This window comes from Micromys minutus, assembly GCF_963924665.1.
Source record: "Micromys minutus genome assembly, chromosome: 16".
Lineage (NCBI taxonomy): Eukaryota > Metazoa > Chordata > Mammalia > Rodentia > Muridae > Micromys > Micromys minutus.
In genome coordinates, this window is record NC_137985.1 from 26,254,048 (window position 1) to 26,274,665 (window position 20,618).

Genomic DNA, 20,618 nt, shown 5'->3' on the forward strand with positions numbered 1-20,618 from the left:
TGGACGCTCAACCACGCAGGACTCTGTTCCTCCACTTGCCCGCCAAGGTTCTTAGATGGGCCTTGACCCTGAATGCAAAGAGTGAGGCTTTCTGATTGGCTTAGAGTACAAACGCAGGCGAGCACCGCCAGAGACCTGCTCTTCTATTGGGTTTTACGTGAACTGCAGAGCACGAAATAAAGAGGCCTTCAGTCATTGGGCCATTGTGTGAATCTCCTTTTGGCTTCTCTGCCGACTGAATTAGCGTCCCAGGATTTTCGTCATGACTCTTAAATCTGGGCTTGTCAGTTCGGCCCAGCGTTCCTGGTCTCTAGGAACAGCATGGGACTTTCAGAGTTTAGCCAATCACATAACGTTGAGCTCAGGTTGCCAGGCAGATTATGCTAATAAGACCCCGCCTTTTATGCTGCTCCCACTCTGCGGCGGGAAGAACCACCTGGAGGCGGCGGGGGGGTTTGATTTCCATCACCCCTAGGGAGAGAGGATCCGGGACCCGCTGATCGTACAGCTCCCCTCACCCAACGTCGTGTAAGTACCTAAAGGATTAAGGGAACCGGATAAACCGGGGTCCAGAGTATCCCATCGCCTGGGAGAGTGTTTCGTCTTTGCTTAGTCCCACCCAAAATGGCGCCCAGCTCTTTCTGCGTCTCAGCGCCCGGCCGGGGCCAACCGACCGCGGACCCGGGTGGGGGGGGAACTGATGGTAGTGGTGGGGGGAGCAATCCCGGCGGCACCGCCCGATGGTACAGTCCAGCCGGGCTGGGACGAGGCACCTCACTCGGGGTGGGGGGGTCAAACCATCTGCACCTTCTATGTTGAGAGGGGAGAGTCCCCTCCGGAAGGCCGTCCGGGCCCCGCGTCCAGCGTGGGCTTCGGCGGCGCCCGCCTCGGCTCCCCGGCGCGCAGCCTGCCCCGTGCCCCCCGAGCGGCTCGCCTGCCCCGCCGGCCGTGCGCTCCTCTCTCCCCTCCCGCGTTGGTTGGGCCGGGACGGCGGTTGGGCTGCCTGCGCGCCGGGCGGCGGTTGGGCGGGCGGGTGGCCGCGGGCCGGGACCGGTGCGGGGGGTGGTGGCGCGTGTGGCCGTGGGTTCTCGTGCGGCTATCCCGGCCCGTGTTGCCCAGCCACCCCGCCCGCAAAGTGTGGGGACAGCTCCTGCGGGTCGGTCTGCAAACGCGATGGCGGGCTGGGTAGGGCGGAGGCCGAGGTCCGAGAAAACTGGCGAGCGAGGCGGGCGGGCCTCTTAGGGATTCGGGCTTTCATTGAGCTAATATTAAAACGAGAAAAGTCTGTAGCCAGGTTGAATAGGTACTAGGTAAAACGGTATAGTTGCGATCTGCCTTCCGCAACTATACCATTTTATACGAAGGCTGCTGAGTTCGGGTGCCATTTATTTTAGTCTTGTTAGGTTGGATTTCAACCCATTTTCAACCAACCCCCCAACACACATACTCACATGTATGTACACTTAAGCCAGAGGGTTAGGGGTGGTTTGGTGGTGTCATTGATGAAATCCACCCAGCTAAAAGCCCATCCATACCCAGAGCCCTTAAGAGCTTGCCTGCACATTTTTCACTAGTCTTGTGTTTAAGGCCAAATGTATCTACTTTTCTTTAAAGGCAAAAGGTACTTTTGGCTAGTCTCGCTTTCTGACCTGTTCGCGCCACTGCAGCAGTAAGCTCTTTGTGGGCCCGAGGGTGTGCAGCATTACATTGTATTCTTTTGTACTCGTCTCCTCCACTGGTGCCACTACAATACCTTCTGCATCCACGAACTGTATTTATTTGTTGCTCTAGAACTGAAAAAACGAAATCAGGATTGGTTGGGGGCAAAGTGACGTACAACGTTTGCACAATCAGGAATATTTAGTAACTTTACTGGGTTTACTTTTTACAAATTGAAGCGAAATTGACACAAAATGGACTATTTTCACTGGAACGATTTTTATTTTGGATCAAAGGCTTTTTTTCCCCCACCTTGTGACTCAATCATTCCAATAACACCCACCTTTTGAATTCCTTTTTTTCTTAAGGTCTTTTTTGTTTTTCCTTCAGATTAAGTAATTTTTACATTTTCTAATGATCTGTAACATGATCCATCAAAAGTAATTTGTACGTTGCATTGCAGGCAGCAGACCTGGATGTAGGTGAGCATGTCCAAGTGAGGCCAGGGTCTGTCTTCAAAGCCCCCAAATGCTTTTTATTTAGTGATATGGAGTGTCACTCCAATATAAACCTCAGATTGACACTGGCTAATTTCTTTCCTTTTTAACAATAACATGATTACTATAGAAACGCATAAGAAGTAAAAAGCCTTAACATATAATGACCAGATAATCCTTACTAATATATTGGTGTGTTCTAGATCTTTGTGTTCAAGGACAAATTTGAACTAGGTATTTGTGAGTACCTTGTGTGGCTTAGTGTCTGTTTTAAGTGTAAACGGGTGCTTAAATACTTTCACTGGTAATTTGCCCCACAAGTCCTATGAACTCAAAGAGTAATTTTCTTACTCATTTTACCTAAATTATTTATTTTGAGACATGCAGTGCTGGTTGGCCTGGACCTCTCAGAGCTGCTTGTGTGTGCGGGGATTAAAGGAGATTAAAGTCAAGCCCTGCTACTCCGGGCTTTGCTTTGTTCCTTTGAGCCAGAGGCTCACTGTGTACTTATAGCTGGTGTGAATAGATAGACCCAGGCTGGCCTGAAACTTTCAAAGAGGCCTCCTGCTTCCACCTCCTGGGCCCATGAGATGCTCAGCAGGTAAAGCTGCTTATCTGGGAAGCCCAGATCCCTGAGTTTGTTCTCAGGAACCCACATAATGGTGGTAGGAGAGAACCAACTCCACAAAGTACACCTGTACCTCTATCCCCAACAAAAAAGAAAAAAAGTTGGTTCTCACCTTTAATCTCAGCACAGGTGAGACATAAGCAGGCAGATTTACAGAGCTGAGTTCCAGAACAGCCAGGGCTATACAGAGAAATCAGCAAAACTTTGGGGCCAGTGAGTTGGCTCGGTGGATAAGTGTTTGAGGAACTGAATTCTAATTCACAGTATCCTCATAAAAGCCAGTCGTGGTACAGCATGCCTGTGACACAGCACTTGGGGGTGGAGACAGGCTGATTTGGGAGGCTTGGTGCTCCTCCAGTTAGGCTAAGTGGGTGAGATGCAGGTTCGTGAATGTCTCCTTTTAGAAAATAAGGTGGAGCATAATCAAGGAAGATACCTGGTCTCTGGGCTCCAAGTATGCAGTCACAGGCCGGTAAACACATAATACACATGAGTAAAAGCAAACACAATAGAAAAGGGTAGGCCTATGGACACCAGGTAGAACTGAGAAGCCCTGAGTTGTAATTTCCATTTCCTCAGTAAGTTTACATTTTACGAAGTAGTAAATACACGGTGACTGCATGATTTCACTTGGAAAAGATTATATGGTGAAAACTAGTAAGCATCTTATTTTATACTTGAGTGCCAATGGTTGTTGCCATTCGAATACATATTCTCCTAGAAGTGTAGACACTCCCCAGTCCAGCTATCTGCTTTTCTGCATGCAGAACTTTTCTCTTTATGATAGACACTCTGACAGATTAACAAGTAGAAACTTAGCCTGGTGAGTTAAGAAAAATGCAATGTTAGGGCTGGGAACGAAGTTCAGTGGCAGAGTGTGTCTTGGGGTGTGTAAGGCCTTGAGTTCAGCCCCCAGTGCATACCCCTCCCCCCACCACACAAAAGCTTGGGCAAGCAGATTTTTTACAAAGTGGTTCTACAGCAGCTCTCCCAGGCGGGGTAGGGGCAGGACACTGAATAGGGTAGTTGGTCCACACTGTACACATTTTCTTTACTGTTCTTGTGGTTTAGTTGAAACATCATGGTAGAAGGCTGTCTGGTTCCTGTCCTTTTGAAATATCTCTATAACACCAAGTGAAGGCTCATAACATTCTGAGCTTGTTCAACTCCTCTTTATTTCCTGTAGCTTCTGTGAGTTTGCACCATGGTGTTTTTCTGAAACACAATTCCCCCCCTCCTCTCTTTCTGAGATCTTTTGTTGTCTTCCTGTTGCTCATGCCTGGGTGACAAAAGTCTGTTCAGGTTGTAGGAGTGACTGGAAGTCCCTCCTTGTTCCTCCTCTTCTTTTCCTCCTCCCTTCTACTAAAGATTATTATTTTTTGTGTGTTTATGAGTGTATGTTCCACATACATGCCTGATGTCCCTAGAGGCCAGAAGAGGTTTTTTTTTTTTTTTTTTTTTTTTTTTTTTTTAACTGCAGTTTCAAATGGTTGTAAGTCTCTGGTAAGTTTTGGGACCCCTAAGCCAGGTAGGACCTTGCAAGTGCGGCAAGTACTCTTATTAACCCTGAGCATCTCCACAGCTGGGGAAGCAGTGACTTTTGTTTTTTCTATTTTTTTTTTCTTTTTTTATAACTTTAAACAGTTTAGTGAATTTAGGGGGATATGTGTGTGAGGAACTGGTTAAGGAAGAAGAAGGTTATGGTTAATCTCAAGTGACAGCAAGACCAGTTGAAATGTGCTGCAAACAGTTGTTATAAGATCAATACCGCATGGGGCTTTGACTTGAAACAATGATTGCCAGAAGTTTATTGGCAATCTGAAGAAATAGCTGGTTACTGTGGGCTATTTTTAAGTTTAACTCACTTCAGAATTAGAGTGAGGGGGCTGGAGAGATGCCAAACCCGAGGCCTGCAATCAGTCCTCGAGACTGGCAAGGTGGAAGGAGAGAACTCAGTCCAGCTTGTCCCCTGTGCTGTCTTCCAGGGTCAGGGACTCTGAGGTTGTGATTTATGAGGCGTTTCTCCTGCTGTGTTCCCTTTTGGCAGCATGTGTCTGCTAAACTTCTGAACTATGATGCATATGCAGTATGCTAGTGGGAATGTGCACATCAAGTTTTGAGATTTAGTATGAAAAAATAGTCTAAATATTGAGATGATAATACGTGGGCTGTGCAGTTAAATAACATTATTTCACCTGTTTTCTGTGGTTAAACATCATGGTTACTGGAAACTTCCAACTTATGTGGCTCCTATATTTTTATTGACCAACTCAGTCTTAGCCTGCTAGGGTGGGTGTTCTCAAGTAGCAATAATAATATGTGCTTATTATCTTTAGGCTCTTCTAGTGTCAGCTAATAGTGCTAATTTGTAGGTGTGTTGGTTTTTCTAGTGGTTATGATAGCTCTCACAAACCCACAAGTATTCCTTTGAAGAGTGTCTTCAAACCACATCCTAATAGTTGTGTCAAATGTTATTGAACTAGGGCATATTCAGTTAGTTGTTTGAACTTAGTATCAAAATGAGATCTAGTTTGCCTGTCTTGGCGGTGTCATGTGTCTGTGTGTTTACATGTGGAAGCTAGAGGTGTGAACAACAACCATCTTCTCTCTTACTCTCCATCACAGATTCTTGAAATTACAAAAAGGCTTACTTTCAGGTTTTAAAAATAATTTATCTTTTTTTAAAAATATTTTACTTATTTTATGTGAGTACACAGTAGCTGTTTTCAGACACACCAGAATGGCATCAGATCTCATTACAGATGGGTGTGAGCCACCATGTGGTTGCTGGGAACGGAACTCAGGACCTCTGGAAGAGCAGTCAGTGCTCTTAACCACTGAGCCATCTCTCCAGCCCTAAAAATTTTATCTTATATGTATGAGTGTATGTATGTGAACCATGTGTATACCTGGTGCTGGTGAAAGGCAGAAGAGGGTGTCTGATTCCCTAGGGCTGGAGTTTCAGACAATTGTGAGCCACCATGTGGGTGCTGGGAACTGAACCATGATTCTCTCTGCAAGAGTAGTAAGTGCTCTTAACCAGTAAGTCATTTCTCCAGCATCCTCCATGCCTTCTTTGATGTTTTTTGAACATGTGTGTGTGTGTGCTTGTGTTGTGGGGAAGGTAGGTGGGTAGAGGGAGGGAGAGATAGAGAATGTGTATGTTAAAGATGTCCTATTTATGACTTAGCATTTAGCAATTTCTTATTCTTAGCACTTCAGCCAGCTATGAATCTCTTTAGTAACTATTAGCTGCTATACAAGGATATTATTTTGACCAGAACTGATAGCAGCACTAGTCTGTGGGCATAAATATAAATATTTAGAAGGCATATTGATGGACACAATCCATTTATTTAGCACAACACTAGTAGCTTTTTCACTACAGCCCATGATCCCTGTAGCATCAGACTTTTGGCCAGGTTTATAGTGCCTGGCAGGAATTCCCACCTGTGGAGCAGGCCTCAAATCCAAACACAAAGCAGTCGGTCACTCCCATAACAGTCATACACTGTTGCATAGTGGATATACATTGCCTGGGAGGTTGGTAGTGTAGCATGCAGAACCTACAACCAAAGAAAGCTGTTAATGACTTTTCTCCCCTAGTGTCCTATGAAGTACCTTGAAGCACCTTGAAAGCTAGTCACTGAGATGTAGCTTCCAGCTCAGCACAGCCTTGACTTCTCATGTCCTGTAGCCAAAGTTTGTAGTATATCTGGCTAGCTTTTAAAACATGTATATAAGTGTTTTGCCTGCATGTGTGTCAGCATCTTGTTCAGAAGTGCCCTTGGAGAAGAGGGTGTTAGATCTCTTAGAATTGGAGTTAGGGATGGTTGTGAGCCACCATGCAGGTGCTGGGAACCAGGCCCTGGTTCTCTGCAAAAGCAGGAAGCACTTTCTTCTTTTTAATGATTTATTTATTTTATGTGAGTACACTGTAGCTGTTTTCTGACATACCAGAACAGGGCATCAGATCTCATTAAATATGGTTGTGAGCCACCATGTGGTTGCTGGGAATTGAACTTACAACTTCTGGAAAAGCAGTGAGTGCTCTTAACCTCTGAGCCATCTTTCCAGCCCTGTAAGTACTTTCCTTAAAAAAACAAACCCCAAACCCAAAAGTCTTTTCATTGATTCTTTGTGAATCTCACATCATGAACTCTAATCTTACTTCCCTGTCTCTTCATATGTGCCTTCTGACTTTACAACCTCCTCCTAAAAGAAAACAAAATAAGATGAAATAACAAAACAAACAAACAAACAAACAAACAAACAAAGGCACATTAGTGGCAGGGCCAGCTCTCTTGTGCTCACGCCCTTGGGATGGCTCACCAGCACCAGCTCTGCTGTGCTGCCCAGGTGAGTTGGGGGAGGAGGGAGTGCTCTCCAGAGTGGTATGCCCAACAAGGGGCAAGCCCAGATCTGTGCAGTACTTGGACATAAACATGGCCCCAGGAGGCAGCCCAGACCAGGAATGTCTGCATGGTCTTGGGTGATAACATGGGCCACGGACATCGACACAGACCCCTGTTGTAACAGGACCACTGACCCAGGCATTGCCCTTAGCTGTAGCATGGGGCAGGACATCATCATGGCCTTAGGTGACATTGAAGCTACTCACAAAGGCTTTTTCCTTTACCACCTTTGAGTTTTCAGTTCTGCCTCTCTTCACTGTGCACCAAGCCTTCTGTTTCTCTTTCTCTTCCATCTCTCTCCCACATACATGCTCATTGTAGTAGCCCCTGTTGTGGGAGAGTGACTCGGAGGGTGGGCCTCACAGTCAGCAGTTCTGATTGCTTGAGCAGTTGCTTCATTCCCCTTTGACCAAATTTTCAACTTTACATTTGATTCTTAGTGTGTGCTGGGTGCATGGTGGTACACACTTTTAATCCTAGTACTCAGGGGGCAGAGGCCAGATGGATCTCTGTAAATTGGAGCCCAGCCAGGTCTACAAGTGAGTTTGAGGTCAACTAGCATTACTTTGTGAGCCTCTGTCTCAAAACCAAAACAAATAAAACCCCCAAACCTTAAAACATGCCATCGATAGAACAGTGTTCAATTTTACAAAAAGCAAGAGGTGAACCAGACAAGTGTGAGGAGGCTGCCAAGATGTAAGAACTCTGCATCCTCAGTTCTAGACAGTGCTGTGTGTATTAATGAGTTTCAATCTTGTCATCATTTCTACCTCTCTTTTTCTCTCGAGGTTGATTATTTGAAAAGCATTTTTGATTTCTCTGTGTGTGAGATGCTGAAGATGTAACCAAGCTAGGAAAAGTGCTATTCCATTGAACTACACCCCTAGCTCTCCAGCCTCTAGATTTTACTATATTTTAAATATATGCTTAAGTAAAATATAATTACATCTCTTTCCCCTTTCCCGTCGTGTGTGGTATCTTCAGCAATAGGCTTTTACCTTCTACCTCTGAGAGACAATCATGTAGCTCCTGGATTTTAATGAATTCATTATTGATAAATGTAAGTGCCTTTAAACATTGATGTTTAGAATACTTTTGTTTTTGAGACAAGGTCTCTATGTAGCACTGGCTGTCCTGGAATTCATTGTGTAGATCAGCCTGGCTTCAAACTCATAGAGAAACTCGTAGAGATCTGTTTCCTTCCAAGTGCTAGGATTAAAGTGCCCCCACACCTGGCCCTAGAATCCCACCCCCAATTTTCTTTTTATTTTGAGACAAGGTTTCTCTGTATGACCTTAGCGGTCCTGAAATTTGCTTTGTAGACCAGGCTGGCCTTACACTCAGAGATTCTCCTTGCCTCTGCCTCCCCATTGCTGGGATTAAAGGCATACCCTACCACCACCTGGCTTAGAATGCTTTTTAATGTGACATTTAGCTTCTTTTAATGTTTTCAACAAAACAGTAATTCTAGGAATAAGATGAGATTAAATCACTGTTGTGGTAGACATTGATTTAAAGGATTTAGTTAAGTAATACTCATATTTATCATCACTATCCTACTTCCTGTTGTGTTGCCCAGATTTCCATCCCCAGAGTACACACTGGGTATAGTCAACTCATAAAGAGGAAAGGATCATTTCACTAATAGTTTTGGAGTTTCCTCTCTATGACTAACTGGCCGTAGTATATCACAGTGGAAGCATATTGGTAGGGCCCATGACCAGAAAGTGAAGAAAGAGTTCACTGACCCACTCGCCTTTCAGGGCACCTTCTACCATGACCTGAAAGTACCTACTTCTTTCTTTCTTTTTTTAAAAATTTATTTATGTATTTGTTTTATGTATATGAGTACACTGTCGTTATCTTCAGACACACCAGAAGATCCCATTACGGATGGTTTTGAATCACCATGTGGTTGCTGGGAATTGAACTCAGTACCTCTGGAAGAACAGTCAGTGCTCTTAACCACTGAGCCATCTCTCCAGCCCCCAAGAACCCACTTCTTAATGTTCACCACCTCTTATTAGTGCTAAGCAGAGGACTAGTCCTTAAACACATAGGCCTCTTGGGGACATTTGTTGATGTTGTTTTAAGACATGGTCTTGGCTGGCCTGGAACTCTTATGTAGACCAGGCTGGCTTTGAATTTATAGAGAATCTTGCCTGACTCTACCTCTGCCTCTCTAGTGCTGCGATTACAGGCATGTGTCATCTTTAGGACACTTTGAACTAAGACACTTTTTCCCTCTTACAAAAACATTGTTTCATACCCACTTCAGATCCATGGTTTTCGACAGTTATAAACTGTAGCAGCTATGTATATTTGTGGTGCTGTCAGTCAGATACAGACCTTAACATGGGCTGGGCAAGCTTCTATTACTGATGTATTGTCCTGTCCCTGAAGATAAAATTAAATTCAACAAAATATGTGTAAGATGTTGTAGAAAAGAAAATCTAAAAACGTTCTGGAGTGACTGAGTAAAATGGAACCACAGAAGTTCAAGGACTGTCCAGTGTTGCAAAGATGTCAAACCTCTGGGACATTTTTGTGCTTTGTGTAGCCACAGCAGAAATGAAGCAGTAGACATGCTGCTTCTAAAAGGGGCAGAGTACTCTTGAAAGAAAAGCTGGGAAACATCTCTGCCAGAGACCAAGAACTGATGCCTAAAACAACATAATGCTGCTTTTGACAAATTAATAATGATATATAAACGGAACACCATAAGCAGTCCGGAAATAGGCTCATACATATTCACACACCCAGGAAGCAGGTGAAGAGCATAATGAGAAAGCTTCTGTAAGTTAATGTAGAAAATTACGAGCATAGCCTCTGCTTTGAGAAGAGACTTCTGAAGCAAGGTGCTGAACATGCTTGTGACAGGCAAAAGTCTTCAACAGGCCCTTGGAAAATGAGAAATAAACCCATATATTTATGTCTGTTCAGCCTTGTGAGTAACTAAGAAAACATAAATCCACAATGACATATTCCCACACACCCAAGTTGAAGTAGGCAACTCCAAATCCCAAGGATGCTGAGCAGCAGCGATCTTCATACAAGACTGGTAGGGTTTGCTTTTTGGCCTTGCTATCTGGAAAGCAACACTAGGACAATATATAATAAAGCTAGACACTGATGGAGTTTAATCAGAGCCAAGACAAGACCAAGACAAGAGTATCTGTGTAGCTCAGTGATGGTGAGATCCAGGCCAATGAGTGCTTGCGCTCTCTCTCTCTCCCTCCCTCCCTCTCTCTCTCTCTCCTCTCTTTTATCTCTCTCTCTCTCTCTCTCCTCTCTTTTCCCTCTCTCTCTCTTTTCTCTCTCTCTCTCTCTCCTCTCTCTTCTCTCTCTCTCTCTCCCCTCTCTTTCTCATACACATACATCCTCCTTCCTTTCTTGCCCAATGGGAACCCTTCACTAATGGCTTTGTTAGTTACCTTGCTTTAGCTCCCTTGTTTTTGAACAGTGCTCTCTTTAAAAGACCAGCTAACTTGTGCATGTTTCTGTACACACACACACACACACACACACACACACACACCCTACCTCTTTCCTTCCTTCCCCAATAGGAACCCTTCACTGTGGCTTTGTAGTTACTTAGCTCTCTGGCTTTTGAGCAATTTGCTCAATTAAAGCTCTTTGTGGGCTGAGTAAATTATAACCTCCTCTACTTCCCTTGAGATGCAGTCTAGCTTTGTGATTGCATCATCTGGTGGAAGATGGGAGACAGCAGCAAACACAAACCATGCTGGGCCCTGGCAGCCTGTCTAGGGTGAAAGTCGTTGCTGCAGTGGGGAAAGATGTCCAAGCTCTGTGGTAATGGGTCTGAGTTTAGCCCCACATAGTGTTTTGAGCTTGGACAAGCAGCCATTCTTGGTTGTGGTAAGGACTTTTTTGAAAGCTGATATTTAAAGGGTATTTCACAGTGCCCAGCACCTGCAGGCTGCTCAGTAATGGCAGCTGCTCTATTATTACTGCCCACCCCTTGTTTACTCAGGTAACAGTGACTTTCCACAGTCTGCATTTTGAGCCGGTGGAACAGTGATTATGCTGATTTTTAAAATAAAGAGCTGCATCTGTCAAGGGATTCCAGTCTTGTGATGTCATTTAACTCCCTCAAGTGTGGGCCTCAGTGAGTCCACCCTGGTGGTGCCACCTGCACAGCAGGCACACACACACAGTGTGGAGGTCAGCAGAGGTCGCCATCAACCATGGGGACCCTTGCAATCAGCTTCAGGTCCTCAGGCTTGGTGGTACAGGCTTTTGCCCTCAGAGCCACTGGCTGGGAGAGCTGATTTCTAAATGCCTCTTCACATCATTTAAAAATTCTGTCACTTTGAATTTAAACATTTCCTGGTGAAATGGATTAGGTATGAGAAAACTCATGTTTCTAGTAAAAAGACATTCATCCCCAAGTCAATTGTTTAATAATGAAGTAGGACTTTTCTGGATAAGGCACAGTTTAGATTTAACAGAATTGAGGTGTGGCACACTCTTTAGTGTCAAGGTATAAAATAACAAATATTCTGCTTTATGTTACCAATAACATTGTGAGTTAGGAAAGATATTATTTCAGTTGTCAAGATAATGAAACCTTGCTTGTTTTCCGGTCTATGACTTTCCCACTACTCCATGCTGAGAAAGCACTTTGAAGAAACATCCTGGTGACAACCAGGGGTTGTAGTGCTTTCCTCTTATGCCAGACCTCTGGAGGCTGAGGTGGGTGGAATGCTCTGGAGTTCCAGGACAGGTGGTTGAGCTACAAAATGACACAGTATAGGGGTTGGGTGGGTCCTGGCTTCCATATCTGAACACCAGATCAGAGATTGGTGGCTTACTATAGGAGTTTTATTAAAATGGAAGTTTATTATTATTAGAGACCTTAATTACATGCTAGGTGAGAGAGGTTTTCTATGAGCACTGTGTGTGTGTGTGTGTGTACGTGCTCACAGGAAAATTCAGGAGCCAAAGGAGTGAACTTTAGGTGCTTATCACTTTGCACATTTTCTGAGTCAAGGTCTCTTGCTGATCCTGGAGATCACCAATTCAACAAGACTATCTAGCCAACAAGCTCTTTTGATCCTGTCTGCCTGCCTCCCCAGTGCTAGGATTACAGGTGTGTGTCACCACGCCTGGCCTTTTAATCTTGGCATGAGGTATCTGAACTCAGGTTTTCATGCTCAAAAGGTGAGCACTTCACTGACTGAGCCATCTTGTCAGCTTCCAAGATAGTTTCTTTTCTTTCTTTTTTAAAATGTTGGTTTTTGTTCTTTTTTGCTCTGTTGGAGATAGAATTCAGGGCCTCATGCATTGCAGGCAAGTGAATCATACCCTTAAGATAAAGAGTTCTAAAAAGCAGTACATGCATCAATATGCCATCTATGTGAATGTATCACCAGGTGAAGCCCTCATTAGTCTGTCTACATGGGCAGTGAATTAGCTGTAAAGGGAATGATTCCAAACCAGTAACCAATTAGCTTCTTAGTTCTCCTTAGACTATATTTTTCCAGTGGTTAAGTTAGAGTGAGCTTATTGAGCTACTTCAGACTGTGCTTCTGTCTCCATTGTCCAGGATTTTATCTGAGGTGTTGGGTTTGTAATGTTTGAGGCTTAATCACCTGCAGCTTTTCAGGCTTGTAGAAGACCCACCCACTTCTATGTTTCTTACTTACTGTGACTGCTACTTTACTGAAGGAGCTAGAGACAAGGGGGTTGGGGAGACATGTAGCAATCCATGCAGAGACATAGCCACGTCACAAGTGGCATTTATCTGCCTGTAAGTTGTCTACAAGTGATGCTGCTGTGCGGGAGAGAACTGGAGGGAAAGTGCTGGAGCTCTGTAACCCTATCTGTAGTGAATAACAGGGTGGCCCAGGACTAGTCAGTGAGTCATTGACATCCGTTTTTAGTCTTCAGATGATTTCTGTGAGTCCATATTTACATTCAAAGTTCATTTTAGGTATCTACATAGTTGTCTGGTACCGTTTTGCTTGTTACCATGTAGTAAGGGAAAGCTGGAAAGTAAAGGAGAGAACAACCTGGTTAGTAAAGAGAGTTCATTCCCACTTCCTCCAGGGTTCTAAGTCATAAAGACCCTCAGTTAGATTAAAGAACCTGGAAAGTTGCATCTTGAAGGAAGATGTACACATTCTTGCTAAGCTTTTGTTTAGCAACAGAAAAGGTTTTATTTTAACTCTCTGTGTGTTTGTATGCACATGTTCAGGTCAAAGGACAACTTGCAAGAGCTGGTTCTGTCCTGCTATTGATGTGAATTCCAGATAGTGAACTCAGGTGATAGGCTTAGTTTCAAAACCTTTACCTGCTGAGCTTTTATACATTTTATACAACATTTCTTTCTTTCGCTTTTCTTTTTTAAGATAGGAGTGCTGACCTTTTGAAGTTTGTATAAGAATATTTATTCACATCGTTAAGATGGCTAACAATTCTGAGCTCTCTTTGCCCCAATTATCAGAAGCAGGTCTTGGCCTCATTGTAAGAAGCCTTCAAGTTACTTTTCAAATGGTTGTGCATTTTTCTTTTCCTGCTGTGCCAGAGCTAGATCTGTCTTACACAAGGATCACCTGGAAATTTACAAAGATTTCTGTGCTTTTTTCTTGATATGCAACTGATTACATGGATCAGGCTTTGAAATTCACCTTTCACCAGCCTCCAGTTTGAAGTCAGAAAAACTGGTCAATGAACCTTGAAACTCTTGGTAGACCAGCAAGATGAGGTTTAAGATTTCTACCTTTTAGACCAGGTTTAGACCATTCTAGCCACTGTTTGATGCTTTTTATTCCTATTTTCTCCCCTGCCCTTAGTCTTACTTTATTATTTTATGTATGTAAGTGTTTTACCTGCTGTCTGTATACCACATAGGGCCTGCTGCCCGCAGAAGCCAGATAAGACCCCTGGAACTGGAGTTACAGAGAGTTGTGAGCTGCCATGTTGGTGCTGGGAACAGAACTTGGGGGTTCTCTGGAAAAACAGCAGTGCTCTTGATCACTGAGCTGTATCTTCACCTCCTGTTTGATGCTTTAAAAAAAATCTTTGCCTGTGTGAGTGCAAACATGGTGCACATGCAGTCACAGGATGACGTCGAGATCAGTCCTTGCCAATTGCCTTGCTTGATACTGAACATGCCAGGTTAGTTGGCACATGAGTGCCTGTGGATTCTCCCCCTCTTTGAGTCTTGAAGGAACACTGGGATTGCAGGCCTGCTCTGAGCTTCAGGTGGGTTCTAGGGTTTAGTCTTGCATAGCAAGAGGCTTTACCTGCTGAGTCATCTCCCCAGATCTGTGTTTGGTTTTGTCCCTTCCTCCTCATGGGTACCCCACCTGAGCATTGTCCTGGAACTCTCACAATTTACATGTTTTCTCTTTGTAAAAATTTATATTGGTTAAACTTCCATCTTTTTAATCATGAATAAGCCTTGGAGCTGGACATGGTGGTTCATGAATATAATTCCAGTACTCTAGAGGTCAGGGTTGGAGTCTTCTAGACTAGTTTGGGCTACATACAGAGCAAGACTCTGTCGCAAAAACAACAACAACAGCAACAGCAACAACAACAACCAAGCAAGAACAAGCCCATAAAACAAAACAAAACAAAAAACAAAAACAAAAAAAAAAAAAAAAAAAAAAAAAAAAACCAAGAAACCCCCAAACCAAAAGAATTTTGAAATGGAGTCTAGCTCAGAGATAAAGCTCCCTCCTTCCTCCTCTCTCTCTCCCTCCTTCCCTCCCTCCCTCCTTCTTAATCCTTCCTTTCATTTTTTAGCTTTTGACATCCACTGAGTTTAATTAGCTTGCTGTAGGAGCATAGCTAACTGGTTTGCTGTGTTCTGTTTCTTTTTGTTTTGGGATATGGCTTGTCCGTGAAGACCTGGCTAGCCTTCTGCCTTAACCTCCCAATTTCTCATTCCCCTTTATGGACATGTATATAGATATTCTACATTTTATGCATCCTGTTATTAGTTGATGGGTATTTGGATTGTTTCCAGGTCTTAGCTCTTCCAACTAACACTATGAATATTTATGGACAAGTTCTTTGGGGAAATATGTTACTCCACTAGGGTTTGTTATATCTTCATAAGGAATCAGTGTGTCATTTGATAGCTGTTTAGACTTTTGATCAATTGCCAGACTCTTTACCAAAGTGCCTACAGTATTTTAATCACCAACAGCATATGAAGTTCTAGTTTCTCTATAGTCTTATTATTTGTTCTTATGTTCCTATATCAAAATGTAGAATAAAGTTGAGAAAATGAAGATATCCTACCAAAATAAGGATAAAAAAAAAACTAGAACATCATTAAAGAATCATTTTTTTGTGTAATGAAGCAACATGGCCTGAAACATGTTGCCTGGCGTTAGGTTGGGAGCTTACTAGATGATTATTATTTTGCTGAAACGGAAGTCTCCACACTTATGCTCACCTTTTTTTTTTTTTTTTTAATGACCTCGGAAACCAAACCCAGGATCTCATACAAGCTAGGCAAGTGCTCTATCACTAGGCTACCCCAGCCCTCTGTCTTGTTTTTCTGAAGCTGGACTTTGGCTAGTTTACAGTTTATAGCTTGTACATTTTGAATTTGAGGGATGTGTTGCCTTTGCAAGAGCAAAAAGAATCTGTGGTGTGTTTTTTCTTATGGCTATTCTCATTCCTTTTAATCTTAAGATGACCATGAATTATTAGATCTATTAGCAGTTTTATTAACAACCACACTAATGACAAAGGACCTTTTTGTGGGTTTCCGTGTTTCAGTTATACAATCTGTATTTTCTATCGTTTGTCGGTTACATAATCCCATTTTAATTTACTTTTTATTTTTGGTGCTATGGATTGAACCTTTGTGTATGCTAAGCCATGCCACTGAGCCATGTGTACCACAGCCCTGTTGTATTTATTTCTCACTGTCGCCGTTCTACAGTAGGGACAACTGTGCTGTTAGCATTTATGGGAGAGGTTCAGTAGTAATGACTTAACTCACCTGGCCACGTCCTCAAGCTCTGCCACCTCCTTCAGCAGTGGTATATGACAGTGACAGAGCTGAAGGGAAAACAAGCTTGGTCAGCGGCAGACTATTGGAAAGGCTTGTTAAGGCACAAAGAATTACAAAAGGATTTACAGCCACACAAGGACAGACTGCTGCTATGTGATTTCCAATAAATATCATTATCATCCTGGGTCTCTGGCCTTTCCTGTTCCCTGAGCAGATTGGAGGCACTGGGTGAAGAGGCAGAAGGCCTGCATTGTAGCAGACCACAGCTTGGGTTTGCTTATGCTGGCTGCAGCCTGCTGTAACCACTGTGGGTGCAAAGTCCCCTGATAGGCACGAAGATGCTCAACAGACCTTGCAGTATTTTTGAGTGTCACAGGTTGTGGGTGACAGACCAGTCAAAGCCAGTGGTCACCCGTGACGACTACCTTGTAGTTTGGCAGTCATACTATCTAAAGAGCTCTTTTTTGGATCTGGCTTCAAGCCTATTCTTTGTATTCAAAAGAATGGATTTAGAGTTTAATTTTTTATAACAAGAGCAGCTGAACGCTTTGTACCTATTCATTGTATAGATGGCAGGAATTGGGATCCTCTTAGAATAGTCCCAAGCTTAGAATAGCTCCTCCCTTTAGTGTTTTTCACCCTTTCTGGCTCATTCAAACTCAGGTAAAAATCTTGATATCATACACATACAATTTCTTCACTGTGGTAGCAGTTGTAGGTCATTTTCATATTAGTTGTTTTGAGACATAGTCTCTCTACATAGACCTGATTGTCCTGGAACTTACTATGTAGATCATGCTAGTCTCAAACTCAGAGTTTTGCCTCTTTTAGAATTAAAGGCATGCACTGCCATGCTTGGCTTCCTGCCTTCCTCTTTCTTTCTTTCTTTTTTTTTTTCCTGCAGTGCCAGGGATAGGACCCAAGGCCTCATACAGGGTAAGTAAGTGCTCTGCCACTGAGTCACATCCTCAGATCTCCTTATAATTGATGGTGATACCTAGCGAGTGTTAAGGAAGTCAAGTGAGAACGAGTGTGCAAGAGTGTGCAAAGTGGCCATTTAAGGAGGTAACAGTGACTTTGGCATCTGAATGATGTAAAGCAATTAGTTTTTCTATACTGTTGCCAAAACATTGCCCTTCTCTTTGGGGTAGGTGAGCCTGAAGGTATAAAGGGGAGGGAAAACCTGGAGAGAGCCCAGGCAACACAGCTGCAGGCAGCAGAGGGTCTGTGAAGGAGATGCTCTTGGTATAGAAGGAAGCCCTTGAGACAGGATCAATGACAGGGCTCTAAGGGGGTTGCAGATGCCACTGGAAGGCCCAGTGGGGTGAGAAGTGTGGTGTAGGCTTGCCTTTGGCACATGCATTTAAAAAGGTATAATTTTGGCTGGGGTTGTATTCTCAGTTGGAAAAGTGTTTGCCTTACAGCTAGGACTGCATAAACCACTTGTGGTACATGCTTGCACTTGAGAAACAGGCATAGGGATCAGGAGCTCAGGGTCATTCTTGGTTACATAGTGAGTTCTAAGCAAGCCTGCGATGTATACTTGTTTTTTAATGTATATTATTAAATGAGGCAGTGGAGATGAACTATAGGTAGCACCTCAGAGGTTTTAATACATGAGAGGAAGAGTAGGTAGATTTGTAGGTAGTTGGGTGGGAAGCTAGGTGCAAGGGAAACTTGTTTCATTGTAAACATTTTATCAGAATACCATGTAAGTCTAGACATTTTCAATCTTGTTTTTCTAGTACTTAGGATCAGGTCAGACCAAGGGCCTTGTGCATACTGGGCAAATGCTTTATTACGGACCTAAAACCCAGCTCTCACCCCCAAATTTTCTGTGTGTGCATACACCTGTCTACTTGTCTGTCTGCCTGTCTGTCTGTCTGTCTTACTGAATGTTAGGAGTAGAGGCATGTACCACAGAGCCTGCTTTTATTTTTCTTCTTTAAAAAAAAAATTTTTTTTTTTTTTAAATTTAATGTGTATGAGTACACTGTAGCTCTCTTCAGACACACCAGAAGAGGGCATCAGATCCCATTACAGATGGTTGTGAGCCACCATGTGGTTGCTGGGAATTGAACTCAGGATCTCTGGAAGAACAGTCAGTGCTCTATTGTTGAGCCATCTCTCCAACCCTGGCTTTTATTTTTTAATGAAAATAGGAGATTCTGGTGTATATTTGTTGATGTGAATGTTCCTATGGGGAAAGAAACTGATACTGTAGAAGAAACAAAGAATAGGTCCTCAGGGCCCAAGAAGGCCTGCCTCTGGAGCCACCTAGGTTGTGACTAGTCTTTGGTTTGACCTGGGATGTTTTCTGCATTGTAATTGGAAGGCTTAATCAGTGTGAGTAGGGACTACCCCAAAGCGTCTCTTTCCCAGTTACATGTGAGACAAGTTTGTCAGCTGAGAGCTGAGATGGGAGGAAATTTGAGCATAAAGAAGGAAAGAAATGTTCCCTTTTTGAATGGAGAGCTTGGAAATTGGGAGGATGGCACAATGGGTAAAGTACTTGAGGACCCAAGTTCAGAACAGCAGCCTGTGCCTATAACCCCAGAGCTGGGGAGAACAGAGACAGGTGGATTCCTGAATGTTACTAACCAGCCTGTCTAACCAACCTGTGGGTTCTGGGTTCAGTGAGAGACCCTGTCTCAAAAACCGTATGACGTGGTGAGTGGTTGAGAAAGATACTGGGTGAAGTGGAACCTAGACACACAATGTAAGATGCAGGGTGGACTAAGTATCAGCCAACTCAGCGCTCCTTGGAGGTCACTGTTGCCCAAGGTGAGGCTCAGGTGAAATGGGCTTAGGGAGAGGGCCCAGGCAGTAAGGGCTTGTGACCCTGATCCTAGTACCCATGTAACAGCAGGGCACTGTGCCACACACCTGCAATACCAGCACTGGTGTGTGACTGACAGGAGGAACCCTGGGCCCTCCTGGCCAGCTAGTTGAATGATGAGCTGTAGGTTCAGTGAGAGACCCTGTTTCACATAGTAAGGTGGGAACAATGAGGAAAATACCCAGCTTTGACTGCTGCCTCCCAACAACCCTCCTACAAACACCCCCACCAACACATACAAGCATCCTCCCTCCCCCTACAAAAACCTGTACACACATGAACAATGAACATGTGTATGGCTAGTGTTTTGTTTAAGTTATTTGTATTTTGAAAAGTTTTTTAAGACCAGGTGTCTCCCAAGTGCTGGGACCACAGGCATTTACCACTGTGCCTGACTTTATTTTGCATATTTTTCTTTTTTTTTAAAACTTTATTTTAAAAAACAAAGATAAAATAAAAAAATTTTTATACATTTTTGTCAGTGCTTGGCTTTTTTCTTCTTTTTTTTAAGGTTTGATACTCTGCATTAAGGTCTTACTAGTTACAATGAGCAAAAAGTACATGTAAAACAGGATGTAGCATTTTTTTTCTAACCAGCAGGGCCTCCCTACTCTGTTGAAGTTGGCCACAAACTTGTGGGTTCTAGTGATGCTTCCTTGTCAGTCTCTTGAGTAAGCTGCCCAGCTTCTCAGACATTCCCTACGTTTGAATGTATGGATGGTTTTTCTGCATCACAAATAATCCATGAATATATTTTTTTAAATCTTTAAAAAAAAATAAGGGTAAAAATGAAGCTGGGTGGTGGCACGACCTTTAGTCCCGTACTTAGGAAGCAGAGGCAGGCAGATCTCTGTGAGTTCAAGGCCAGCCTGGTCTACAGAGTTTCAGGACAGCTAGGAATATCTAGAGAAACCCTGTCTTGAAAACACCTCCACCCCCAAAGGGGTAAGAATGAAAATACTGAGTGAGGATGTAGTCCAGTGGCAGTGTGCTTGCTGGGCATTGGGGCTGACCCTGGGATCACTACCTCCAAAACATTTCCTTTAGTAGGTAAATATTTGAATACGTTTTGGATAAATCTACTATGTTAGAAGTGGTATTTACTAAAAATACTGAGTGTCTTAAAAGATGCCCTCAGCATACTAAAGTGTGACTCATGCTGTATGGCTCTACTTAAGCATGTGCTTAGAGACAGCTGTTTTCTGTGTGTCGGGCTTGTTTAACAGTGGGAAGACTCACAGAGATTACCAACAGTGGCCATATCTAGAGATGGAGTAGGAAGGGAAAGGGTGACTTACTTTTTATGTAAAACAATTCTATACTATAATTTTTTTCTAATTCAGTGTTTACTTAAAAAATATATCTACATACATTTTTGTTTTTAGAACATTTCCATCACCTCAAAGAAACATGTACTCCTTAGCCCCCTCCCAATCCTGCCTGTAGCAGTCACTTGTGCACATTTCGTGTGTGCATTTACCAGTTCCCTACCTTAAAGACAGAGTAAGCTGTGGCTGGCTTTGCTCACTTACTGTTTTTCTTTTTTTTCTTTTTGTTTTGAGGCAGTTTCTATATATGT

At 43.3% G+C, this 20,618-nt stretch overlaps 1 protein-coding gene across 1 annotated transcript in view; it reads left to right on the plus strand.

The window, feature by feature from the left end:
- Window positions 1-419: 419 nt before the first annotated feature.
- PRDM10 (PR/SET domain 10) overlaps window positions 420-20,618 on the plus strand; it is a gene marked incomplete at its 3' end in the record, with an annotated part of 94,371 nt that continues 74,172 nt past the window's right edge. The window contains exon 1 of the mRNA XM_080929673.1: window positions 420-528. The remainder of the gene's footprint in view (window positions 529-20,618) is intronic.